The sequence below is a fragment of the Palaemon carinicauda genome, chromosome 15 (genome assembly GCF_036898095.1).
Source record: "Palaemon carinicauda isolate YSFRI2023 chromosome 15, ASM3689809v2, whole genome shotgun sequence".
Taxonomy (NCBI): domain Eukaryota; kingdom Metazoa; phylum Arthropoda; class Malacostraca; order Decapoda; family Palaemonidae; genus Palaemon; species Palaemon carinicauda.
Genome location: NC_090739.1, coordinates 7742499 through 7751129, shown reverse-complemented (window position 1 = coordinate 7751129; position 8631 = coordinate 7742499).

The following is an 8631-nucleotide window of genomic DNA, read 5'->3' as shown; positions in this document are numbered from 1 at the left end:
CCGGAGACGGTCACGATTTCACGATGACGGGCCTTTGCTACCGGACCTCCGGTAAAAACAGAGATCAAGCAGGAGTCCAGAACCGGAGTTAACAGTGTGATATCGATGAAGTTTAGAGATTCATGCTATGTGGTTACTGGTTTTCTATTATAATTTCTTATTTTATTAAGGTGTTAGCTACTACCATACTCACACATTAATTAAGATTTAAGTGTTTCTGATTCATAAGTCAATGACAAGAATCTCAAGGAACATCCAGACTTATGTCTTCCTTCTTTTTACAGAAAGTCCCGCTGCACTGCCAGGGGCTGCTCCGCTGCCTTTACTGATTCCATGGGCCATGATCTATGCCGGGCCCATGCCCATTGCGCCATATCCTTCTCTCGGGAAACCGGGACAAGCCCCCTATACGATATGGTTTCCGGAGGCATGCATGCTCTGCTATGGGCTGTCAGCCCTACTCCTGAGCGAGGAGGTAAGTTGGTTCTAGTGGCCCTGTTAATATTCTTTGCGAAGAATTAATTGCTCTTTGTATATTGACTTCAGTTTTGACTTCATCATTAATTCCCTCTCCTCTTTCAGGCTGATGATGAATCTCTCAGGGAGGCGAGAGCTACTCTCCGGACTTGGGTGTCAGGGTTTGGGAGGAATGCGCCTGCTGGCGCACCCTATCTTCTTGATGGAGACATGGCTTCTCGCCTATTCCCAGGCTCTACTACTGCAGCAGTTCCACCGGAGACAGCAGCCCCGTTAATTGAAGTGATTAGAGAAACCATTCTAACTGAGGAAGAGGTTTTAGTGACGGAGGCCGAGCCCTACCTAGGTCTGGACGAGGAACCCATGGATGAGCAGGTAGGTGGTGTTGAGTTGGTGGACCCCCTTTCACCCCACACTCCTTCCTCTTCTACTTCCTTTCACGGCTTTGATAAACCTACGGCTTCTACTCTAGGTTCCTCCATTCCTGTACGACCCAAGGTGAAGCCACTACGTACCTTAAGCCTTCAGCTTTGCCATTATCAGTGTCACCGGTTCCGGGACCCTCAAAGGATCCTGATGTTCATATTGCTATACCTAAAACCGTGACTCCTAAGAAGTCAAAGTCTACTAAGTCCAGGGCTTCGTTAGAGGATCAAGCTCGGGAGCCCCCTTTATCCGCCGCCATGGTCAGGGATATTGTGAAAGAGCAGATACAACAATATCTTCAACAGTCTAGGGCAGACCGAGGAGCTATGGACGGAGCTCAAAGATATGGTGGCAAGTCTCATCCGTTCCGGAACTCAGATGCCCCCTCCTTCAGCCCCGGACGCATCGAAGTTACCTCCCTTCGAGAAAAACAACCCTTGGAGGTTTGCCTTACATGCTCCATATATTGATGGTGCCATAACTCTAGAGGGCATAGGCACCCGTCCTCTAGAGGACTTAGAATTTTACCCTCCGGGACTAGAATTCCCATTCAACGGCTTCGTGCGTTTGAAAGAACATGCCTTGGTTAGGTTAGACAAGGTACCGAAGGAAACGGTAATATTCCCTAAAGAGCAGGCCCAATCTTTCTGGGCCAGGACGTTGTCAGACTGGGGTTGCACTAATTCCAAGCTCACCCCACACAAAGGAGCCTACACCATATTTTACCAGCTTCTCCAGGTATTACCTTGCCTATTACAGATAAAGTGGCAGCTCTTACTTTTCAGGCTATCAAAGAAGGTTCCTGCCATGCCAGCTCTTAAAGAGACCGATCCCACCTCCATGCTCATTCCGAGTACCGTTACTATCTGGGATGATGCCCCCGCTACTTTTCACAGTAGGGAAGTTAGACCCAGACTGTGCCTCTAATCTGTTCTCCGAGAAGCTTCCTAAATTACCAGATATTCTTCTCAAGACTGAGTTTGAGGCACGGAATAGGTTGGCTAGGTCTCTCCACTCCATTACCTCCGTGGAGTCCCTAACCTCACTTTACCCGACCGAGACCATGTTCCGGATATTCACAAAGAACCTGTCTCTGTCCTTCCAAATCGACTTACACGAGTTTTGTTCGGCTCGGGTTAGTTGCAGGAAGCACGTTCTTTCTGAGGCCACGATCAGGCATGAACCGAATAGGCTGATAGCTTCCCCCTGCTGGGGTAAGAACCTTTTTCCTCAGGAGGAGGTGAACAAGGTACTACAAGACGCTGCGAGAGCAAATCAAAAATTTGCAAGTGAGGTGGGGCCTCACTGCCAAAAAGAGGGTTGAAGGGCAAAAACAAAACTTCTTCAGGAAGAAACAGAGGTTGGCCCCTTACAAGACGAGCCGAGGTCACTACCAAACAATCGTCGATTGCCCACTCGTCTTCACAGTCTCCCACTGCTTCGTCTCCTCTACAGCCGAAACACCCCTCAACAGGTGGTCTACCTCACTGCTCCCCCCAGGTACCCAACCCAACCCCGTTTGGATGCCCTCACCCGCATACATCCCTAGCTACGGACCCCTCAGGTCCCTTTCGTGGACACCAGAGAGGTAGCTACAGGGCTAGAGGGACAGTTCCGTCAACGAGGCGGACCTAGGACAAGGGGTTCTCGAGGAGGGAAAGAACCTAGATTCACTCCCTTGCAATGATATAGTTCCGGTAGGGGGGAGACTTTACCACTTTCGAGACCGTTGGACCTTCAGTCCGTGGGCTCACAGCATAGTCTCCAAAGGCTTGGGGTGGAAATGGTCACAAGGTTCCCCTCCTCCACCAGTGACCTTCTTCCAGAGACCCACATCCATTCTGAGAGAGTACACCACCGAGTTACTACAGAAAAAAGCAATCAAACGGGTTCGATCGCTGAAGTTCCAAGGCCGCCTGTTCACAGTTCCGAAGAAAGGCTCGTCGGCATTGAGAGTGGTCCTGGACTTGTCAAAGCTAAATTCTTACATCCTCTGCGACAAGTTCCGGATGTTGACCATCTCTCAGGTACGTACCCTGCTTCCCCGTGGGGCCGTCACCACCTCTATCGATCTTACCGACGCCTATTATCACGTACCAATAGCTCGAAACTTCTCTCCTTACCTAGGTTTCCGTCTAGGCAGGAAAGCCTTTGCATTCAAAGTCATGCCCTTCGGCCTCAACATTGCACCCAGGATATTCACGAAACTGGGAGAGACGGTGCTAGAACAACTCAGGAACCAAGGATTCAGATCGTTGCTTATCTGGACGATTGCTTATTTGGGCTCGGTCAGCCCTGGAGTGCAACAGAGCTACGAAGAAAGTACTTCGTTTTCTCGCCAACCTGGGATTTCGGGTCAATCTCCAAAAATCCCGCCTACTTCCATCAGACCGCTTCGAATGGTTAGGCATACAGTGGGACCTTGCACGGCACAAGCTGGTTCTACCTCCCAAAAAGGTAAGAGAAATAGCTTCCAAGGTCAAGAATTTTCTAAAACACAGGCAGGTGTCCAGAAGAGCCTTAGAAAGAATCCTCGGCCTCTGCAATTCGCCTCAGTAACAGATCGCCTATTGAAAGCCAAACTCAAAGACATCAAAATCGAGTTTGGAGAAAGAGAGCCACAGTACCTTTAAGAGACAAGGTCTCGAAAATCCCCTCTGTCTTGAAAATGAGATTACAGCCATGGTCCGAATCGAAGAACCTTTCCAAATCGGTTCCTCTTCAATTCCCACCCCCACAAGTGACAATTCATACAGACGCGTCTCTGAGTGGATGGGGGGGTTACTACGAACGTCAGATGTTTCAGGGCTCTTGGTCACCCGCCATGAAACACTTCCACATCAATGTTCTCGAAGCCATGGCAGTGTTCTTGACCCTGAAGAGGCTCTCTCCTCCGAGGTCGACCCACATCAGAGTAGTGTCAGACAGCACAGCCGTAGTACACTGCATCAACAGAGGAGGATCCAAGTCGCCCAACCTGAATCAGATCCTGGTCACTATCTTCACCTTGGCAGCAGAAAAGAACTGGTTCCTGTCAGCAACCCACCTAGCGGGAGTCCAGAATGTGATAGCGGACTCACTATCCAGGATGAAACCACTGGAATCAGAATGGTCTCTGGACATAATTTCATTCCAGTGGATACTCAGGCTGGTTCCGGGCCTTCAGGTAGATCTATTCGCAACTCAGATGAATCACAAACTTCCTTGTTATGTGACACCAAACATGGACCCTCAGGCTTATGCCATAGACGCATTAACCCTGGATTGGAACCATTGGAGGAAGATTTACCTATTTCCACCAGTGAATCTTCTAATGAAAGTATTGCACAAACTACGCTCCTTCCGGGGGACAGTGGCCTTAGTAGCACCTCACTGGCCAAAGAGCAGTTGGTTTCCTCTCCTCCTCGAGCTGAAACTCCGACCCTTCCGGATTCCATTCCCCAAACTAACCCAAGTAATTCAAACACAGACTGTGTCAGATTCCTCAAGGATAGCCAAAACCCTAACTTTGTGGACTTCATGAAGTTTGCAGCGCATAAGACGCAAACATTGACCCAGAAAACGTTCTCTTCATCGAAGCGGACAAAAGGGACTCGACAATTCGTCAATATGATTCGGCTGTTAAGAAATTAGCAGGTTTCTTAAAGAATTCAGACCACACTCGTATGACTCCGAATTTAGCCATCTCGTTCTTTAGGTTCTTATTTGACAAGGGCTTGGCAGCTAGCACTATAACTACCATCAAGTCAGCTCTGAAGAAGATATTCCTGGTTGGGTTTAACATTAATCTAGCTGATTCCTATTTCTCATCTATTCCAAAAGCATGTGCTAGGCTTCGGCCGTTGGATCGGCCACAAAAAGTCTCTTGGTCTCTGAACAATGTCCTCAAACTCGCGTCGGACACTGACAACGAGTCCTGCTCTTATATCACTCTGCTTAGGAAGACGTTATTTCTATCAGCTATGGCCTCAGGTGCTAGAATCTCAGAACTAGCAGCGCTCTCACGTAACCCGGAAAACATAGATTTCCTCCCTACAGGCGAAGTACTGCTTACCCCAGACAGAGCTTTCCTAGCAAAAAATGAGGACCCGCAAAATAGGTGGTCCCCTTGGAAGATCATCTCTCTTCCCCAGGATCCTTCGCTGTGTCCAGTCACTACTCTCAGGACCTTTTTAGCTAGATCTGCCACCCGCTCGTCTGGCCCCTTATTTATCAGGGAACAAGGTGGTACTTTGACCATTCAAGGTATCAGACAACAAATCCTCTACTTCATTAAACATGCTAACCCGGAATCATTTCCCCATGCTCATGATATACGGTCAATAGCTACCTCTATCAATTACTTCCAGAATATGGACTTTGATGACCTTAAAAAATACACGGGTTGGAAGTCTCCTATGGTTTTCAAACGCCACTATCTAAAGAACTTACAGGCCCTTAAATACCCTACGGTTGCAGCGGGGAGTCTTATCTCCCCCCATTAATCTCTGATTATTTCTTTATTCCATCTCTTCTCTCCTCCCTCCTGACCACCTCTCACACCACGTCGCCACTCTCCTGGGTGGTTCGTTAGCCCTAAGTTATTTTGCCATGTTTAATTGTTATGATTTAACTGTTATTGTAATTATCATTCCTTTAAAGTTTAGATATGCTTAGACATGTAAGGTTGATTCCTTTCACGACGGGACACTCAGGTGATCCCTGGTCCTCATATTATTTTAGCATTACATCCCCTATGCCTATGGCTAGTTTATGATTTATGTTTACTTACAGTATTATATTATTGCCTTACATGGTGTTTGTTTTCTCCTTATTATGTTATTAATTTATTGGGCTTGGAAGGCATTCTCTGGTACATTCTCACCGGCCGTCACAGGCCCCCCAGAAAAGGGATTTTGACGAAGGAAAAATCTATTTCTGGGAAGAGGCCTGTGACGCCCGGTGAAACCCTTCCCGGTTATTTGATACGGACCCCACCCCTCTTTTTCCTTGCCAAGCCATATGTTCTTGCAGAAGGATGTCCTAGAGGGCGCGCGTGGTAGGTGTCGTTGGGGAGTTCAACCATGTTATCTAGGGCCTGTCACGGCCCTCCCCATTGATGAAGGGATTATCTAAATGGAAGACAACCTGTGAATAGTGGTTTACACACGCCTTTGTTTAATACACGACACCTACAAGGTGTTCGCGCGAGGGTTGTAACCTCTGCATTCCATGCTTTTATCTTTCTCTAGTATATTTGGAAGATTTATATTAGGAAAGGTATAAGGAAGGACCTTTCTCACCGGGCGTCACAGGCCTCTTCCCAGAAATAGATTTTTCCTTCGTCAAAATCCCTTTTTATTACCTGTGCGTCTCAATCAGCTCCTACTTACTATGAAATACATGCCTGTCATAGTTTTATTATCCCCCCTTTTCCTTATGGTTATGAAGAAATTAAGATGCTAACTCTTAATTTATATTCACTCTGATTATGTAAGGTTCCAACACGAATACTTACTTTTAATACCCGGGAGATGAACCATCACTCTCAATACACAGTGCCCAACCACCACTGGTCTAATTTTCAGAATGTTCCTATACAAATACCAAACATTCGGCTTCATCTCCAAGTTCTTCAAGTTCTTCTATCAGGATGAATAGCCCTTCAATACCACTTTGACGTCGGCATAGCCCATGGGAACTTCACTGCCAAGGGGGGCAGGATGCTTCTTCCCTATGGTCCTTTATCAAAGATTACTATGCTGTTTTGTCAATGCCTTGGCACTTACTATTAGGGGAAAATCTACCACGATACATTGATTCTCTGGTATTCTTCCATCAGGACGCCATGGCTTGAGCCCAAAAAACGGATTTTGAGCGAAGCGAAAAATCTATTTTTGGGTGAGATAGCCATGGCGTCCTGATGGACCCTCCCTGCTACTTCGTCCAGTTTTAGATCCCACCCTGTTCTACTGTATCATGGTGATGGGCAAGCAACTGGCTTCAGGATGAAGACGGGCGTGACGTCATTTGAGCAATGGCGCCCGTTTGTTTACGTCTCGAGTATCAGTAGTAGCCACGAGTGAGATTGGCTGTGGAGCGGCTCCCAGCTATTCTCAACCCTTACACACCGAAGCATTAACTCTGTTCGGGGTGAAGATAGCTATGTGGCGCGTTCAGACATGCGTCCCCTGTTGATATACGATGTCTTAAAGGGAAACCTTTGGGATACTCGCTCCAGAAGTTAGAATTCTGTGATAACCTGTGGTTAAATTCTCTGGGAATATCTTAGTAGTTTTATACCCAAGGAAGCTACCAAAAAGGAACCTTCCATCAGGACGCCATGGCTATCTCACCCAAAAATAGATTTTTCGCTTCGCTCAAAATCCGTTTTCTGTGGGGTAATCTAACTGAAACAAACCTAAAATATTTGCACTAACCTAACCTAAAAGAACTTGACCTAACCCTTACTTGAACTACTTGGCCATATTTCCCAACTACGGGCAGGTCCCCCCCCCCCCCAGTCACCTCCCAGGGTAGCTTACCTCACTGAAAATTACTTTTGTACAAAAGGGCTCAAGTTGCAACTTAAGCTTTACCGCAAGTCTTGCAGGTTTAGCGTCTTCTATTTGGGAGGTGCATTCATTTTCTGTTTGTATTGCAACATTTGCACAGCTTCTACAAACAAAGACAAGATCCTTACGAGGAGTAATAGATGACGCCTTAAGCTGATATAACCTTTAAATAAGGTTAAAAAATGCCTTGAATTTACATACTGCTGCCTTTGCTATACTCAGTACAAGGCAAGTATCTAGTACAAAATTTTGGATGTCATTTTTTGCCAACAGACCTTTTAAGTATGTGCCAGTGATTCTCAATTGTATTTGTAATTTGGAAATCATTTGTATTTTTCCTACCTATACAAACCTTGATCTTTTTATGCATACTGGTCCTGCCATCACCTTCCCCCAGGAAGTCCTGCCGCAATTGCAAAGTGATTTTCAGATACTAGGGCTGGTGTGAGCGGCGTGGGTGATCTGTCCCCCTTCCGCTAACTAGCAGAAGGTAGTTTCAACTCACATTTAAGTTTTACGGCTAGTTTCAGCTGTCGCCGAAATATAACTCCACTGTAAAGAGCTGCAGGCTTGTATAGTTAGGAAAAATATAAAATATTTCCAAATTTGTTATATTAGACAATACTTTATTACATTTCAAATTAATGAATTGTCTTCCTTTAGTTTGTACATCACTTTCTCTCGATTCACATGCCGTTTATTTCTTCCTTCCTTTACTTTGTAATGTCACTGTTTGTTCTATAGATAAGTTTTTGTTACAAAGGACACATTTCACAGCTACAGTCACATCCATAACAATTACATTAGCTCAATAATCCGCGACTGAAAAAAACCCGTTGAAGATTCGTAACAATTGAAAATAAACTACACGGCTGGTAATGAAGAGAAAGACCTTAACAAACATATCAGTTGCATTTCTTAAGTTTATTACTCTGCTGGTAAAAATGTTTTTGAATGGCTTGAAATAGCATTCTTGTTACCAAAACTTTCCATATGATATGTATTTGAAGTTAATCAAGGCAATATATGCATTTTATAAATTTTTTAAGATTTAAGATATGAAAAATGGCAGCCAATACGGGAAATTTCTCATACTTACTTTATTAAACAATTTTGTCATGGGGTTATTCCAAATAAAAACCCTTACTCTATTTCTTTCAAAATTAGTTTCATG